The sequence below is a fragment of the Kogia breviceps genome, chromosome 7 (assembly GCF_026419965.1).
Source record: "Kogia breviceps isolate mKogBre1 chromosome 7, mKogBre1 haplotype 1, whole genome shotgun sequence".
In the NCBI taxonomy this organism is placed as follows: domain Eukaryota; kingdom Metazoa; phylum Chordata; class Mammalia; order Artiodactyla; family Physeteridae; genus Kogia; species Kogia breviceps.
The window spans coordinates 75,299,438-75,319,153 of NC_081316.1; the positions used below are offsets into that span (position 1 = coordinate 75,299,438).

At 38.4% G+C, this 19,716-nt stretch overlaps 1 long non-coding RNA gene across 1 annotated transcript in view; it reads right to left on the reverse strand.

Moving 5' to 3' along the window:
• The window catches only part of LOC136794511 (uncharacterized), a 44,935-nt gene continuing 25,219 nt past the window's right edge, over positions 1–19,716 (reverse strand). Inside the window, exons 2-3 of the long non-coding RNA XR_010841417.1 lie at positions 8,637–8,730; positions 1–248 (exon numbers count right to left, since the gene is read on the reverse strand). This is a non-coding gene — a long non-coding RNA (uncharacterized lncRNA). The remainder of the gene's footprint in view (positions 249–8,636; positions 8,731–19,716) is intronic.

Here is a 19,716-nt window from a genome sequence, read left to right on the forward strand (position 1 = left end):
GTAGCTCCAAACTTACTTTCCACAGAAATCCCAGCAGATGGAGAATATGTATTACTCAACTGTCTCATTAAAAGTCCCAGGACAGACTCTCAATTGGCCGGAATTGGCTCACGTGCTGAACATCTTCAGCTTGACCTTCAAATCTGCTCTCCATCCTTCTTCCTGTTCTGTAGCTGGGAGGCTGGCCTGGGCAGATGCTCCAGTGGCTCCTCCCTTTGGGTGTTGTCAGTGGGAAGACCAATAGGAGACTGAAGGAAGACAGAGAATGACATCAGAAGGTTCATTTTCCCCAGATCCTTTTGCAAGGCTCTGCATGGGATATTTGTGTCTCTTGGCCAATAGTCAGAGGTCCTGCCTCAGCTCTCTCCACAGATCTTTCCCTCTTTGAGTTCCCGTAATGGCTCCTCAGTCTTGCCTCTATAGCTGTGGGTGGTACCAATGACCCACTATGAGTAACCCCAGGAACTGCACTACCTCTTATGGTTTTCCTGTACTCTGCCTACACTTATATGGGAAGGTTATTTGCAAGTTTCATCTGTTCCCAGGATCCTGATTGATACAGCTAACATACCCATATCTAAATCAAATACATGGTTCTCTTTGGACAGGCCTGAGTCACATGTCTACCCCTGAAACAAAGGTCTGAAATCAGCGCCAAACCACAGGTATTGAGAGTAGAAGGGGCAGTTGACTCACAAAGGGACAGACAAAAAACAACCTCTGATCACTGTATTTAGCAAAGTAGATAAGACGGAGTTTTAATCCATTTTAATCATCAGTAAGTGTTAGATTACCAAGCATCCTTCAGAAGCAGCACTTAACATATACAGATGGATGAGTTTCTTCATCCTTTGCTGAAACAGCAGTAAGACTGCCTTTCATCCATGAGGCAGTCAAACCAGTGCCTCCAAAAGACCTGGCCACTCATTTGCTGAGCTCTGGGCCTGTTGACAACTCTCTTCTGAAACAAATTGAAATTTCTGTCATCAATTCACTTTGAAATGTCATAAAGTAGCTTAGGCCTTGGCTGGCTGAGCAATAAAGCAGGCCCTCTTGGCAGCTCAAATGAGCTGCCCCTGACAGCAGGTCAGGGACAAGGCATTAAACCTTGCCAAGAATGGACAATTTGGAAGCCACCTAGTGGCAGAAATGACAAGGCCAAAATCATAACCACTTTGAAAAAAATGATGTAGGTTGAAGGATAAACATAAAATGGGGCAATAGCAACATCATTGCAGAGCTATAAATGCTTAGAAGAACATTTAGCCTGATGTCCTTATATCTTAGCAGAGAATTATTTTTATATTGGGTCAACCCCCATGATAATGACTGGCTCTGCCATGGATGAGTCACCTTGCAGGTAAAACCATGGACCACTACCTCAGTGAACCTCAGCCCAGAACCATTACCTAGAAAACTAATAGTGCAGATTTTAGTTACCTCATCACCCAACCCCATGGGGTTTTTCTGTTTTTTGCTTTTTGTTTTAATTTTATTGAAGTATAGTTGATTTACAATGTTGTGTTAATTTCTGCTGTACAGCAAAGTGATTCAGTTATACATATATATATGTTCTTTTTCATATTCTTTTCCATTATGGTTTATCACAGGATATTAAATATAGTTCCCTATACTATACAATAGGACCTTGTTGTTTTCCATCCTATATATATTAGTTTACATCTGCTAGTCCCAATCCTTCCCTTCCCCACCCCTCTCCCCCTTGGCGACCGCAAGTCTGTTCTCTATACCTGTGAGTCTGTTTCTGTTTCATAAATATGTTCATTCATCTCGTATTTTAGATTCCACACATAAGTGATATCATAGGTATTTGTCTTTCTCTTTCTGACTTACTTTGCTTAGTATGGTAATCTCTGGTCCATCCATGTAGCTGCAAATGACATTATTTCATTCTTTTTATGGCTGAGTAATATTCCATTGTATATATGTACCACACCTTCTTTATCCAGTCATCTGTCAATGGATATTTAGGTTGTTTCCATGTCTTGGCTATTATAAATGGTGCTGCTATGAACATAGGACCAACCTGTGTTTTGTTTGTTTGTTTTTAATAAATTTATTTTATTTATTTATTTATTTATTTTTGGCTGTGTTGGGTCTTCGTTGTGTGCACGGGCTTCTAGCTGCAGCGAGCAAGGGCTACTCTTCGTTGTGGTACGCAAGCTTCTCATTGTGGTGGCCTCTCCTGCCGCGGAGCACAGGCTCTAGGTGCACAGACCCCAGCAGCCGTGGCACACAGGCTCAGTAGTTGTGGTGCACGGGCTCAGTAGTTGTGGCTCGCAGGCTCCAGAGCGCAGGCTCAGCAGCCGTGACGCACGGGCTTAGCTGCTCCGTGGCAGGTGGGATCCTCCCAGGCCAGGGCTCGAACCCATGTCCCCTGCATTGGCAGGCAGATTCCTAACCACTGCGCCACCAGGGAAGCCCCCAACCCATATTTTGATGGAGCCTCCACTATGCCTTTTTAATTAACAGGTTGACATTCAATGACATGCTAAGGATATTTGGCTTCCCTGCTTGGCTTTCTCCATAAAGCCTCAGCTACTGCTTTGAGTGGAGTTCAGGAATATGCATTTGCCAGGAAGACAGGCCTCCTGAGCCAGTTGTGTGCCTCTCCTAGTCCCACTAATAACTCCTTAGTATACAATTCCATCACAGCTTTCTTCATCCACCAAGAAGACACTTGGATATCAGCTTTTGGGGGGAAAGAGAGATCTAAAGGATCCATTTGCTTCAGTGCCTCTAAGTCTCGGAAATGAAAAGATTAAGGCCCAGCAAGAGAAGATATCCAAGGGCTCTAGCCAGTAGAATCCTTTAGCCACACCTGGACACTATGGGTATAATGGAAAGATTTTGAGCATCAGAGGCAAACAGACCAAGTTCAAGTCTTAGTGTGTGATCTTCAGCAAGTCACACCTTTATGAGTTTGCATTTCCTTCTCATCTAGTATTATTGTTTCCAAGACACTAAAGATATGATAAGCATTAAAAATTTAAAAATGAGTTCTGTGAGCCCAGGCGGCTCTGATCAGTATTTCTAAGGACATTCCTTCTTTGAAGGGCCCATCTAAGCAAGAGTTATCAATAAACTTAGAGGACAGAATAGAGTAGTGGAAGCATGCTGAAAAGGTTTCATCTCTTCAGCCATCTCTGCCTGATTCATAGTAGCTCCCTGGAACACTGTATTCAAAAGCATTCTGAGGTCATATCTGGGCTCCTATCTGGGTTCAGAGGGAAAGAATGCCCTGATCAACGAGTATAAGAGGAGGGTCTAGCACCATGCATGACATCCCTGTTGTAGTGAGTGAGAGGACTGAGCTTGAAAGTCAAATCTTGGTGGAAGAAATGTGTATTAGGTCTTGCCTTAATAACAAACAACAAAAAAACACAATTTCAGTAGCTTATAAACATAAACACTTATTTCTCACTACACAGAGGGTCAGGCTGTGGATTGGATTGGGTCTGCTCCACAGTTTTTCTCATTCCAGGACTCAGGCAGAAGGAACAGCCCTTATTTGGGACATGCTATGCTTGTAGCAAAGAGCAGAAACTCAAATGGCCAAACCAAATCAGACATTCATGTTTAAAACTTCTGCTCAGACATAGCATAAGTCATATCATTCACATTTCATTGGCCAGAAGTAGCCATATGGCAAAGCCCAAGTCAATGAGGAAAGGATATATAATCTTCTTACTGGAAAGGAGGAAGTGAAAAACTGCAATCAATGCAATCTACGGATGGTGTCTGAGAAAGATACTTTAGTATTAAGACACTATGTCGGTTTTCTTAATTTTTTCTACAATATGCATGTAATTTTAAAAATGAAAAGTTAAAAAATGCTAGTGTATCTTGTAGATATTGGGAATCCCTGAGGAGGGAGCAAGCTGATACTTGGAAAGAGGAGGGCACCTATGCTGATGGAAGTCGAGAGAGAGAAGAATGCAAAAAGCAGGGAGCTCATCAAAGAATGTGTGAGTGTAAAGGAGGAGATGGCAAGGGAACTAATTAGATGACAGTTACATCCACAATAGAAACCCTAGAAAAGCATCAACAGGAAGTTGATGAGCAAGTGCAGTCATGCCCAGGAGGTTCCACTTGGATAAGCTGATGAGCTCAAGACCTGCAGAAGGCACAGACCTCTTGGAACAGGGGGATGGAGGAATGGAATGAATGAATGAATGAATAAGATATCTGAAAAACAAGGATTATGGAATACTGGTAAAGAATATAGTTGTCATCTAAGATAGCCATTTCAACAGAGTCAAACATCATTAAATCATTGAATATTTACGGAGTACTTACTAGGCACTGGGTCCCATACTATGTGCCACAGGTACACTGGTGCACAACAAAAGAGACACAGTTTCTGCACTCACAGAGCTCAGAGTTGAATGGTAGAAACAGACAACAATGGAATCTCAAATGGATACTCAATCTTCTTTCAATGTGATAACACTTCCCTAGCATGTTTGCTTTCTACCATCCAAAACAACTGTTTCCTTCTTCTTCTCTATCTTCAAATCCATTACCCCAATACTGCTGCCCCTATACACAGCATATAACCTCCCCTCATACCACCTACCCACTCAGCACACATTCTGTTTGCTTCCTTTCCATTACTATGAACAACCCTTAGATCCTATCCCCTTTTGTATTCAGTCTTCACTTCTGCAATGATCCCTTCTCTCTCTTCATTTTCCCTCCCTACTAGATCATTTGCATCATTACACAAGTCATAGTTTGGAAGGTGGGAAGGCAGGATTTTCCCTTCCAAGAAGAATTAGGAAATGAATGAGAATGCATTTTGAATGTCACAGTGACCAGGGAGCCCTAGTGGCATTTAGTAGGGGCTAGGGATGCTAATTGTGTTCTATCTCATTTAAAAAGGAAAACACCCGGGCTTCCCTGGTGGCGCAGTGGTTGAAAGTCCGCCTGCCGATGCAGGGGACACGGGTTCATGCCCCGATACGGGAAGATCCCACATGCCGCGGAGCGGCTGGGCCCGTGAGCCATGGCCGCTGAGCCTGAGCGTCCAGAGCCTGTGCTCTGCAATGGGAGAGGCCACAACAGTGAGAGGCCCGCTTACAGCATTCATTAAAAAAAAAAGGAAAACTCCCTTAAAACTCACAATTTCTACCAATAATTACCAACCAATTCTCAAACCCTCCATAGAAAAACTTCTTGGTACAGTTATCTTTATACACTGTCTCTACTTCTTCATCTCACAGTCTCTCATTCATCCACTCAAGTCACATTTCTGCCCGCAGAGACTGCTCTTTTTGGAATTATCAATGACCCCCATGTTGCCAATCCAGTGGTCACTTCTTGGTCCTCATCTTATTTGATGTCCCACAACATTTGACGCAATGGTCCACTCCTTCCTTCTTGAAAGGTTGTCTAAAATAGACATTTTAAAATAACAAAACTGAAGAAAAAACTCTTGATTTATTCCGTAGCCCAAGGAACCACCCAACCAATAAAACAAACAAAAAAGACCTCCTACTCTTCTTTTCCTTGTCTCAGGAAAGGCTATCCAGGTATGCAAGAAAGAAAAAAAAAGTATTATCCTTGAGTCCTCTCTCCCATTCCCTACATAAGTCCATCAGCAAGTCCTATCCACTCAAAATCCAAGATATATCTCAAAAGTCTACATTTTTCCCTCCCTCTCCATTATTGTCCCTTTGGTCAAGCCATCAACATCTCTTGCCTGGAGTATAGAAAAAGCCTCACTCCTTTCCCTGCCCTCCACCTGTACCTGTCTACTACCCATTCTTCATACAGCTCCCAGAGTGAACTTTTTAAAATGTAACTCCCATGCTTGAAACCCTCCACTGAACTTTCATTTCACTGAGAACAAGTTCCACACTCCTTACCTTATCTTACAAAGCCCTGCATGACCTGACCCTTGCCTACCTCTCTGACTTCAGTTGATACTGATATGTTCAGCCACACAGGCCTTATTTCCATCCTTAAAATACCAATCTCATTCATAACTTTTTGTGCATCAAATGTTAAAGGATTTATTGCATAAAAGATATGCTTAAAGCCGATGTTATTTAGCAATGAGGTAGGTTAAATATCCACTTTACCACTCTAGGTCAGAAAAAGCCTCTGATCAGAAAGACGAAGAAAGATATTATATATTGATAAAGGGGTCAGTCCATCAAGAAGATATAACAGTTCCAAACACATACATACCTAACAACAGAATCCCAAAATATATGAAGCAAAGCTGACAGAATTGAAGGTATGAAAATATCTAGAAGAATAGTTGGAGATTTCAATACCCCACTTTTAATAATGGGTAGAACAATTAGAAGATTAACAGGAAAATAGAGGACTTGAATAACACAATAAACCAACTAAACCTAATAGACATATATAGAACACTCCACCCAACAACAGCAGAATACACATTTTCTCAAATATACAAGGAAGAGTCTCCAGGACAGACCATATACTAGGCCACAAAACAAGTTTCAATTAATCTAAAAGGATTAAAATCATAAAGTATTTTCTCCAAACACAGTGGAATGAAACCAGAAATAAATAACCAAAGGGGGAATTCCCTGGCAGTCCAGTGGTTAGGATTCTGCGATTTCACTGCCAAGGGCATGGGTTCAATCCCTGGTCAGGGAACTAAGATCCCGTAAGCTGCACGTGGCCAAAGAAAGAAAAAAATACAGAAGGATGTCTGAAAAATTCACAGATACATGAAAATAAAACACACTCTGACAAGCAATTGGTCAAAGAAGAAGTTCTTTGCAGAATTTTGAAAATTCTGCCTCCCCTAGCAAACTAGTAATTTTAATACCTGCTGCCTTAATATCCTAGAGAAAGCAGTTGTATGATGTCTAGGCAATGCTGTGAATCCCTGTACAAATCAGCTTTTGCTGCATCATAAACCGCCATAAACCTGTCATGCAATAATTAGCATTTATTCTCACGCTCACAAGTCTTCAGATTGACTGGGACAGCCTGCTTTAGGCTGCAGGTCTGTGGGGGAGGTGAGATGTTCAGGCAGAAGGAACAACAGCTACCCGAGGGCATCTTCTTCTCCTGCCAGAGGACAAAAGCTCCCAGAGCAACTAAGGGATGCACACAGTTCCTCTCAAGGCCCAGGCGCACGTGTTGTATGTTATCACTCCTGCCCACGTACCTTTGGCCAAAGCAAATCACACAGCCAAGTCCAACATCGATGGGAAAGGGAAGAATACTTACCCCTATCATAAGGATTGGAGGGGAGGGAATGAATGTTTGTGGAACAATAATCTACTCTTCCACAGCCCCCTTGGAGAAATGCTTTGAAAAATGGTGCTATTGTTACTACTATGGATGCTAAACAATAATGTCTTCTTATTAACCATGTTGGTTGTATTACAAATGAATGAGACTAGTCTTCTTACTGTATTTATAATTATTAAAAGCCATACAGAACTGTTAAATTATTCAAAGCCATTTTACCCAGATTCAGTCAACAAGTAATGATTTACTAATTTATTCTTAGCTGAGCAACATCATCACCTCAAGAAGAACTTTTGCTTAGACACAATTTCTATTCTAGGACTGAGTAGGAACTTTTTAAAGTGTCTGCATGATATGCCAAAACACGGAAAGTGAATCTGACACCACTAATAGGAATTGATTTAGTAGACCTTTTCTGAAAATCTTAAAAGAAAAAATCCCTGTGACATCTGAATTTTTGATTTATTGTAGAAAACTTCAACCCTCAGAAGGAAACTTAGTGAACTTTATCTCTGCTAAAGTAAAAAATATCCAATACAGAGTCTAATCTTTGATGTGTTACTAATATTTTCATATGCAGAAAAAACTGATTATGAATGATGACATTATCCTGAATTCTGCATTACTCAGTCAATTGATGATGCATAGTTCCCTCTCCTTCTATAACTCCCCTTCCAATAAATATCTCTCCCACAAATATTTCCATTCTATTTGTTTGATTTAGAACTTGGTGAAAAGAAAAACATTTTAATCTTAATTTCATGCCAGAAAATATGAAGCTATGAAAACTTACTGAAAAGGATAGACCTTTTTTAAACGGGTTCTTAACAGCCAGGCCCAATGCCTGTTGCCAAATTCAATGAAGAATTGTTTGGAGTAAGAACAGAACATTGCTCTGGGATTGAGCCAACCAGGAAGGCTGATACACCATGACATCTCTGGCTTGTATAACCTCCCTGCCCTTGAAATGAACTCTGGAGGGAGGCAGCTTGGCCAAAGTTGACAATGAGGTGAAGAGTCCATCTCTAAGTCACAAAGTACCCCAAATCTCACTATTTAAACCCACCTAGTTAGGGGAAAGATCCATCTAAATTAGTGGAAAATCCAAATTCCCATTATTTCCAAATACAAGGAATAACTCTGGATTTAAGAAATTGACAAATGGAATCAAAGTTTTTTCCACTTCTCCTTCCAAAAGTGCCATTGAAATAAAAATATAAAAAGAAAAAAAAAGCAGTACTAGAAAAATTGAGAGGAATGCTATTACCACCAAAGAAATATTGATGAATTCCTGAAAGATATGAAGGAGATAGGCTAAATATAACTCGATGTACATTTAAAAATTTATCTCTAAATATAAACATTTGACTTACCAATCAAGCTGATAAGGCAGTTAATGACAAAGTTGAGCACCCAACACAGGCAGAAGGGGATAGGGATGTATGTGGATAAGGTTTCCCCAAAATACTGTAGAAAAAAAAAATCAGGTTCAGCACAACAAGGACATAAAGAAGAGTAGGCTGAGGGAACTCAAGACTACCATATTAAAAGACTTAAATTTTAGAATTGTGTCACTGTCTCATACGCTGGACTAGCAGTTCTCATTGTGAGGCCTGTGAGATAAAAACTATTTTCAAAATAATATTGACATGCTATTTGCCTTTTTCACTGTGCTGACATCTATATTGATGGAACAAAAATAATTGTGGATGACACTGCTGATGCCTTAGACACCTAACTGGTACTAGCATCCATTGTATTCTTCATCACCAGACACAGATGGCGGGGGTTGGGAATCCGTTTCCAATAAGAACGCCCTAAAGAAGCAGTAAAAATTATTAATGTTATTAAAATATCAAGTTTTGGATCTTTTTAATATTCTATGTGACAAAATGGGAAGTATATATAAAGCACTTCTATTGAATACCAAAATATATGATGGTTGTCTCGAGAAAAAGCACTTGTACAATTGTTTGAGTTGCAAGCTGATGTAGTTGCTTTTTTCATGGAACATCATTATTTCTTGAAAGAATAGTAGGCAAACTATTAAATATCTGGCAGACATTATCTCAAAAATGAATGAAGTGAGCCTGTCACTGCAAAGGAAACAGCTGACAGTGTTTGTTGTCAATGACAACATTCTAGCTTTCAAGAAAAAATATTAGAATTTTTGAAAACTTGAATACACCACCATAAGGTTGCCATCATTCCAATATAACATAAGACGTTTTTGATGAGACTAGTGGTTTAAAAAAATGTTTTTTGATGTTGTATTATTAAATGTATCAATACTTGAAAGATCTTCATAATTCAAGGAACCAATATTTTCCAAATGACCAAAGAATGATGTTACAAAATCATGCATGGACAATCAAAAATTTCAAGGTGCAAAGTAGATCACTTGATTTTAATGTAATAGAATAAAAAACATTCACTGCTAAGGTTTCAGATACCACATTTGAACCATCCTTAAGAAACTTTCACTGGTCAAGTTTCAGTGTAGTATCAAAGAAGATTATCCACATTTTTCTGAAAAAGTTATTAAAATACTCCTCCCTTTTCCAATTATACATCTGTGTGATGCTGAGTTTTTTTCATCTGCTTCAACCAAAACAATATATTTTAGGAATTCCCTAGCGGTCCGATGGGTAGGACCCCACACTTTCACTGCCGTGAGCCCGGGTTCAATCCCTGGTTGGGGAACTAAGATTCCACAAGCTGCGTGGCAAAAAAAAAAAAAAAAAAATTTTAATAGATTGACTGTAGGAGCAGATGTGAGAATCCAACTGTCTTCTATTAAGTAGTTATTAAAGAAATTTGTCACAATGTTAAACAATGCTACTCTTCTCACTAATTTTTTGCTTTGAAAAATATAGTAATTTTTCATAAAATATGTTATTTATTATACATTAACTTGTAATGGGTTTCTATTATTTTTAAATAAATATTTTTAAATTTCTCTAATTTTAATTTCTAATATAATATAGTTACTATCAATAGATAATAATAATAGAAAACCATCACAGGGAATTCCCTGGCGGTTCAGTGGTTAGGACTCTGCACTTTCACTGCTGTGGGCCCCATTCGATCCCTGGTCAGGGCATTAGGATCCCACAAGCCAGGCCGCCAAACAAACAAACAAACAACAACAAAAAAAAAAAAATAGAAAATCATCACAAACAAAAGCTCTTTGGGATCCTCAATAATTTTTAAAAGTGTGAAGTGGTCTTGACACCAAAATTTTGGAGAATCAGTGCTGTATTCACTCTCATGGTTGCCATGGTTGGTTTCTACCTTCTGGGGTAGAAAGCAGATGGAGTGGGGGAAGAGTGAGCATGGATAGTGTCCCAACTGCAGCCAGAGTGGAAGGGAGGATGACAGCAGTGAAGCCCCTTAACTTTATCTGCTGTTTGGATAAATTTCCTCATATCTTTCATGAGGCTTAAAGTCCTGAGGGAGCATGGACACCCTAAGATCTATCAGTAGATGCTGGGAAAGTGATAGTTTGAGAGCAGGATTGGGAAAGCAGATGAAAGGGTTTCCATACAACCCATTCATACATGGAGCTGCTGGCCTGGCCCCATACCGATTTGAGAAAAGTGGGGGGGATAAAATGAAGAAACTATAATGAAAAGAAAAATCATCTGATTTCAGTCGATGACTCACCACCTTCAGGCAAACACACTATGACTTTGTAGGCTATGACAGGCACTTTCTTCCTCTAGGAATGACAAGGTCAAGCCAAGATCTAAGAGTATTAAGGCTTGGTACATTTACAACCAAGAAAGGGTTGGTTTGGGATTTTAAAAAAAGGTTTAGATATATATGGATCCGCTACCAGATATACTCTCCTCAGAGTATCGCAAATTTTTTTTTTTTTTTAGAAATGGTTTGTTATTCTCAGTCTAGAAAACAAATTATTTCTAAATCAGTGATAAGGTAAAGCATTTCAGTAAATCTATAATGTTTCAATAATTCTGGAAACACAAATATCATTCTACTAAAATTATCAGTAAAATTACTTTCCAGGGCTTCCCTGGTGGTGCAGTGGTTGAGAGTCCGCCTGCTGATGCAGGGGACACGGGTTTGTGCCCCGGTCTGGGAAGATCCCACATGCCGGGGAGTGGCTGGGCCCGTGAACCATGGCTGCTGAGCCTGCGCGTCCGGAGCCTGTGCTCCACAGTGGGAGAGGCCACAACAGTGAGAGGCCCGCATATCGCAAAAAAAAAAATTACTTTCCAAAAATATCCAACGTAATTTCTTTGGAGAGTGATAAAATCAACTGCTTTTCATATCTCAATTCTGGTGACTTAATTTGAAATTTTAAAAAGCACATCATTGATGGAGTTGAGTCCTGAGAGAACTGGAAAATGGCTAACACCACTTACTGATAACACACCATCTTAGTTTCCTGTGTAATTGCCCCCATTTCTCATTTTTATGTTTGGTAACTAGGAGTGAAGTTTTGAGAACTCCTCCTCCAAGGTCTGCTATTATCCTCAGCAATCTTTGAAATTCCCACCTCTACCTAAAGTGACTCACCAGTTTTACAGCAGTCAGTGATAAAAATATTAGAGAGCTGGAAGGCAAACACTTATTACTTCCTTTAGCATTTCTAGGAAATTGTGACTACAGGTGAGTTCCAGAAAAGGAAGACTACGTGTGTGTTTATGAGAGAAGAAAAAAGGCAGAAAGAGATTATTAAAAGGTGGTTAAGAGATGGTATTGTGTCCATCTCAATGCCATATCTTCCACTATCATTCTTGGGCTGCAGAGGAGATACCACAGAGCTTGTCATGGATCCTTGTATCTTCCTCACTAATGAATTTAAACCTTTAGGGAAGGAAGTCTCCTCTGGAACCTCTTGGGAGATGTAAAAAGGAGGTAACACCAACTGAGTAAGAATAACTCCATCCTGTGTTTCTCCTACACTCTCACACTACTACCACATCCACAATGCTTCTGACCCCAGATGTGTGGGCGTTTCCCATGCCAAGCAATTCTGCGACTCTACCTGGGTGTCCTACAATTTAACTCAATGTTAACACTATCTACCTGGAGATAGCATAAGATCCCTCAGGTTAAGGGCTCAGTCCCATAAAACTGACTCCCTCTTCAGATGCCAATTGCAAGTAGTAGGTCCCAGGTTACCCACAATTCCTCTCAGGTTTGGCTACAGATCATAGTTTTCCGTGACCTCCTCCCCCTTGGATTTGACTATTTACTAGAACAGCTCATGGAACTCAAGGAAACACTTACGTTTACCAGTTTCTTATTCAATAAAGGATACGACAAAGCATACAGATGAACAGCCAGATGAAGAGATACATAGGGTGAAGTCTGAGAGGGTCCTGGCATAGGAACTTCTGTCTTTGTGGACTTGAGGTGTGTCACCCTCCCAGTACGTGAATGTGTTCACCAGCCTGGAAGCTCCCTGAATCCCATCCTTTGGGTTTTTGTGAAGGCTTCATTATATAGGCATGATTGATTAAATCATTGGCCATTGGCAACTGAGCTCAATCTCCAGCCCCTCTCCTCTCCCTGGAGGTCAGGGGCTGTGGGACTGAAAGTTCCAACCCTCTAATCACTTGATTGGGTCCACTGGCAACCAGCCCCCATTCCTAGGGGCTTTCCAAAAGTCACCTCATTAACATAAACTCAGGCATGGAAAGGGGTTTGTTATAAATACCAAGACACATTTCTCACTTTTATCACTTAGGAAATTCCATGGATTTTAGGAGTTTTGTGCCAGAGATGGGGACGAAGACCAAATACAGATCTTCCTCAACTTAAAATGGGGTTAGATCCCAAAAAACCCAGTTGAAAATATGGTAAGTCGAAGGTGTATTTAATACACCTAACCTACCAAACATCATAGCTTAGCCTAGCCTACCTTAACCATGCTGAGAACACTTACATCAGCCTACAGTTGGTCAAAATCATCTGACACAAAACCTGCTTTATAGTAAAGTGTTGAATATCTTATGTAAGTTACTGAATACTATACTGAAAGTGAAAAACAGACTGGTTGTATGAGTGCAGAATGGTTATAAGTGTATCGGCTGTTTACCCTCATGATCACATGGCAGACTGGGAGCTGTGTGGCTGCTGCCACTGCCAAGCATCATGAGACAGTGTCATACCACATATCACCAGCCCAGGAAAAGATCAAAATTCAAAACTTGAAATATGGTTTTTTACTGAATGCATATTGTTTTCCCACCATCTTAAAGCCAAAAAAAATCATCAGCATAACCATCATAAGTTGGGAACTGTCTGTATATATTTCTTATTATAAGTCACCATATCACAGCAGGTCACACATGAGAATCTATTCCAACATTCACACCTGCTTAGCTTCGGAGTCCTTCCGTATATTATGCAAGGGAAGTTCTGGCACCAAACTTCATTGAATGTAGGCCATCACTGAGTCCACAATTTAGTCATTCAAGCAAGCTATTTGAGCCACCTCTAGCTTTAGCTAAAACATTAAATCCAGAATATCTGGTAAATGTACACATATTAATATATTAATCCTGATACAAAACTATATTCTGTTCTTTTTTGGCCTAACACCCTTCGAATCTATACTCACACATATTTCCTGGGCCTCTACTAATCAAACTAATCAAACTCCTGCATTTATTTTTAAGTAGAAGCAATTTCTTCCCAGGTTAGAATCTTCATTCATTCTGCTTGAGCTTACTAAGGTCTGACTCTAGTTTACATATAGAATAGAAAATAATGGACAATGAAGATGGAACTTGAGGAGTATAAGAATCCCCTTGCAAGGTAGCTGCCTCAAGTAAGGTGATTACTGAGTCTTCAAGAAGGAAAAGTCAGTCTTCTCAGTCATAAGAAGAGGGGCTCTGCTTGCTCAGAGAGATGTGGGTATTTACTTTCATCCAAGTCTCAGAATCCCACTTGTTCCCAATGCCCTGACTGTCACATAAACAATTTGGTGAGTCTGTGAATTCAATTTCCATTATGATTCTGCAACCCAGCCAGTCACATTTTTAATAAAGTTAGTCTTACAGCTATAAGAAATGAGGCCTCTTTAGGGTTGCCATAAAAGTTCTCTGATGTCTGAATGTGACTTGAGCTTAGACTTTAAAGCCTTGAGTTTTGTCATTTCCTGTCAGTTTTCTAGTGCAGTCATAAGATAACACCCCACCCACAGTTCTTGTTGTCATCATTACTACCATAATAGTTAAGTGCAACATCCACTTAGTCTCAAAGGCAATTACTCCAATAGGTACATCTTTCCAAGCAACCCCAGGTGATATTTTAATTAGTCATGATCCTACTGTATGTTCTAGATTACCAGAATCCCATTTTCTGTTGACAAGGAACTAAGCACTTTATTCAAGGCCAAGGACATCTACAAATCAATCCCAGAATTCTATCTTTGAGGAATAGAAGGAATAACTAATTAAGTGGTACTGAGCTGGCACAACAGGTGACCCTCATTATGTCAGAGTCCAGTCAGAAAAAGAAACCACACTAGGTATTTCAGCAGAGGGAGTTTATTATAGGGAAATTGGCATTAGATGGCTGAAAAAGGAAAAAGGAAATGCTGAGGTCACCTAGAAATAATAACCTCAGGAAGCAGCTACTGCCTTTAGGCCTAGAGGAATGAAAAGAAGAGAATGAGGTAACCAGAACCTAGAAGCCCAGAATAGGAATATACCCTTAGAGCTAGGGCTCAAACCTCTGAGGCGGGTAGAACCACCTGACTGCTCCTGGTAATCTCTGAGGGGGTGTGATGAGGCCGGTTCCAGTAATACTGAATGAAGCTGGAGGCTGGACCAACTGCCAAGACTGGGAAGAAGTGCTGCTGCTGGTGAAGAGCTGCTGGCCCTGCAGGCAACACTAACAAGAACAACAGGAACTGGAAGTCCGTTCTCCCCTTCTCCTGCCTCCCAGTCTCCCTCTAGTGCCCCCTATTGGCAGAACCTAACAAAAGCAAGCTGACAAAGAAGTCTGGGAAACAGTTTGTGGAGAACTAGCCTCAGCATCCCAGCATACAGAAGGTGGATTTGGAGCTGAGACATAACATGATTGGCATAGATGGATTTTATATGCAGTGTTTCTTTATAACTAGGTGGGGTTTATCCCCAAAATACAAGATTAGTGTAACATTTGAAAATCAAGTAGAGCATAGTTTTTCATAGATTATTAAGATAACAATTTTTAAAATTTCAAATTTAAGGATTTAACAGTTTGAGTGATTGTGAAAACAAAAACACTACATTTTAACCTGTGTACTCTCTCCTTAGAGAAATGATTTAATATTTCAGTTATTAGAAATGCCATAATGTAACTGTAGTTTTTTATTATTGCTTTGTCATAAGTCACACTGTTTTGTCTAGTGTGTCCTGGATACTAGAAGTTTTCTATCCATAAAGCCCAGTGAACTCTCTCACTGTGGTCTCTATATATGTGTTTATATTATTTGTTTTGCTTTTGAATAAAAAGCTTTTCTTGTTTAAAAAGTTTATCTCTTTTTATACTAGAAGTGAATACATAGACACCAAGATTTAAAATACAGTACTATTTACAATCACTCAAAGGAAAAAAAGGGAAATGAAATATTTAAGTACAGATTTAACAAAATATTCACAGAACTTACATGCTGAAAACTATAAAATTCTGATGAAAGAATTCAGAGAGGATCTAAATAAATGGAGAGCCATGCCATGTTCATTAACTGGAAGACTCACCATAGTTAATATGTCAATTCTCCGCAAAATCATATACAGTTTTAACACTATTCCTATTAAAATTCCAGCAAGATTTATTGCAGATATAGACAAAATTATTCTAAAATTAGTATGAAAAGGTTAACAGCTAAAACTATTTTGAAAAAGAAGTCTGCCCAATTTCAGCAACAAAGACTCTATGGTATTGGTGGAGGGATAGACACAGAGATCAATGTAATAGAAAAGAGAACCCAGAAACAGACCCACAACAAATATGCCCAAATGACAAAGGATCAAAATAAATTCAATGGAGGGAAGATATCCTTTTCAACAAATGGTGCTGGGGCCATAGAACATACATGGCGGGTGGGGGGGTGAGGGAAGAAGAAGAATCTTGACCTATGAGAATATTAACTCAAAACGAATTATGGACTTAAATATAAAATGTAAACTATAAAAATTTTAGAAAAAATAGGAAAAAATCTTTGGGATCTCAGGCTAGGCAGAGTGTTCCTAGGTGACACAAAGGCATGATCCATAAAAGGAAAACTTGTTATATTCAAATTTTAAAAATTTTGCTCTGTGAAAGCCCATGTGAAATGGATGAAAAGATGAGCTACAGACTGGCAGAAAATATCTGCAAACCACTTATTCGACAAAGGACTAGTATGTAGAATATATAAAGAACTCTCAAAGCTCAACAGTATTAAAAACAAACAAACAAACAAAGACACATTACACCTATGAGGACATACAGAGGGCAAATAAGTACATGCAAAGATGTTCAACATCATTAGCCACTGGGGAAATGCAAATTAAAACCACAATGAGGCATCACTATGAACCTATCAGAATGGCTAAAATATAAAATGGAGACCATGCCAAATGTTAGTGAGGATGCAAAGAACTGGATCACTCATGCATTGATGGTGGAAATGTAAAATGGTACAGCTAAACTGGAAAACAGTTCAGCAGTTTCTTAAAAAGCTAGATATGCAACTACTACCCTACACTGACTATTTTGCATACAATTGCATCTTAGGTATTTATCCTAGAGAAATGAAAATTCATGTTCACACAAAAAATCTGTACGTTAATGTTTATAGCAGCTTTATTCATAATAGCCAAAAACTGAAAATTACCCAGATGTCCTTCAAGATGGTTAAACAAATTGTTGTACCTCCATACCATGGAATACTGCTCAGCAGTAAAAAGAACAAAAGATAGATATATATTCTGTGTGAATCTCAAGAGAATTATGTTAAATGAAAAAAATCTAATCCCCAAAGTTTACATACTGTGATTCCATTTATTTAACATTCTTGAAATGAAAACATTATAGATATGGAGAACACATAAGTAGTCGCCAGGGATTAACTAGGGGTGGGATAGGGAGAGAAATGACCATGGCTATAAAAGGGCAACATGAGGGATCATTGTGATAATGGAAATCCTCTTTATCTTGACTACATCAATGTTAATATCCTGGTTATGGTATTTTACTACAGTTTTGCAAGATGTTACCAATGGGGAAAAGTGGGTAAAGGGTACATGGGATCTCTCTGTATTATTTCTTACAACTTCATGTGAATCTATAATTATCACCACAAAAAACTTTAATTTTTTTAATCTTAAAAAAGAAACTGTAAAAAGTAACAGCAATTAATTTGGGGAGTGGAAAGTGGGTAACTGGATGGATGTATAGAAGACGTAAAAATGGCAGAATGTTGCTAACTGTTGAAGATTGGAGATAGGTACATGGAGGTTCATAATTATTCCGTTTACTTTTTATATGTTTGAAGTCTTCCATACTGAAAGGAAAGTAAAAGAGACCCTGAGAGAGGAGAGACTTAATAAACATGTCAACCAAATAAGTAAGTATATAAATAACTCTTCTCTTACTAATAGTAAACAATTAGAAAATAGAATGAAAAAATCCTATTTGTAATAGCAAACATAACTATGAGTGGCAAACATTGTAAGAAATCTTAAGATTTAGATAAATAAAGCTATATAAATACACTGAAAATCCTAAAAGAAGGCCTAAATAATGAGCCTAAATACTAAATGAAAAACACACAATGCTCCAGAATGGAAAGACTCAATATTATAAAAATGCCAACTCTCCTACATTTAATCTATAAATTATGTCCAATTCAAATCCAAATCCCAAGGTTATTATTTATAGAATCTGTAAAGCTTATTCTAATGTTATTATGGAAGAAAAAAATGTACAAGATATAGCCCTGCAATTTGGGGGGAGAAACAATAATGAGGAGAAACTTTCTATACCAGATATCAAGATAGACTATAAAGCTGTATAACTGTAAAATAATGCAATGTTAATGCAGAAATAGACAAATAGCTCTATCTAGAAAGAGAATCAATAATTATGAATTTTGATATTTTTGAAAGAGGACATCTCAAATCATTGGGATTAAAATGAACAATTTTTGATTGATTTGAAACAGCTGGCTAAACATTTGGAAAAATATTAACATAGGTCCCTTTCTCACAGCTATTCAGAATAATACACTCCACAAGGATTAAAGAGCACTTGGTGCTTTTGTAAACAGCAGGAAAATAAGAGAATGCTTTTTTATAATCTTAGGATAGAAGTGGTGGAGGAATTTCCTTCTTAAGCAAGATATAAGTCCCAGAAGTCATAAATGAAAAGATTGATTTCATAAATATTAAAAACTTTTCCTCAGTGGAAAAAAATTAACAATATCTTAAAAGATACACGGTAAGTTGGAAGAAATATGCTTAACACAGCATTCATAATCATAACATTTTCAGAGATTTTACCAAGCAATAAGAAACCGGGAAAATGAGAACGCCTCTGAACAGGCAATTCACAGAAGACTAAATATGAATGGTTGATAAACTTATAAAAGGATGCTTAACCTCATTTGTAATCAAGAAAATACAAATTAAAATGAGAGTTTTTAATCTATCAAATTGCAAAATTTAGAAAGATTGCTAATATACAAAAAACAATGTTGGCACAGGTATGGGAGATGGGTACTGTCATGTGCTATTTCTGGAAATAAGTAGCAGCTTTGGGGGGCACAATTTAACATATACCCTTAAAGGCTTAAAGTTTAAGCCAATAATTCCTCATTAGGAATCTAAGCCACAGAGGTACACACATAGATGCACAAAGATACATAAGGACATTTATTGTAGCATTTGTTTTTAATGCTACAGGATTAGAAACAATCTAAAAATCTTTCCATAAGAGAATGATTAAATAAATTAAGTAGAATACTCTGCAACTGTTAAAAAGAGTTTTACATGCTAACATGAAAATGTCTCCAAGGCATATTGATAAGGCTAAAACATGTTGCAGAATAATTGATAAAATATGTATATCAAACAATTATATACATTTGTATGTGTACATATGTATCTGTATACACAAAAGACTATTAACCATGATTACCTTTGGTGAGTGAGGGGAATGGGAGGGATAGGAGGAGATAAAATGAGATCATACTTAAATCTTTTTTGCTCATTTCTATAAAAAATTGTAAGAATAATTTCTTGTGAAATGTTTGTAATTACAGGTTTTTAAAGAATACACTCTACCTGGGAAGCGTTCAAAGCTTCTCAGAACAATGCTACTGCATAAATTCAAGACACTGATATCACCATTGTTATTATTATTATTATTTTTTTTTTGCGGTATGCGGGCCTCTCACTGTTGTGGCCTCTCCCGCTGCGGAGCACAGGCTCCGGACGCACAGGC